Genomic DNA, 226 nt, shown 5'->3' with positions numbered 1-226 from the left:
GAATGTGATCATGGCTTAAATGAGAAGCATGACTCTACAATAGCGTGAAAGCATTGTTTATCTTTATGCCTTGTTGGGCAAGTATTCGACTTGAAGTCGTGAACTAGGGGATACCCTAGTAAGGATACATAATATCACGGAACAACGATCGATCGACCGTAAGAGGCTTGGTCATGTGACCGTCCAGGATTATTCGGTGATGGGTTGTAGTGAATGAGATGTTACC

Source organism: Lupinus angustifolius, chromosome LG07 (genome assembly GCF_001865875.1).
Source record: "Lupinus angustifolius cultivar Tanjil chromosome LG07, LupAngTanjil_v1.0, whole genome shotgun sequence".
In the NCBI taxonomy this organism is placed as follows: domain Eukaryota; kingdom Viridiplantae; phylum Streptophyta; class Magnoliopsida; order Fabales; family Fabaceae; genus Lupinus; species Lupinus angustifolius.
Note: the sequence above shows the minus strand (reverse complement) of the source record.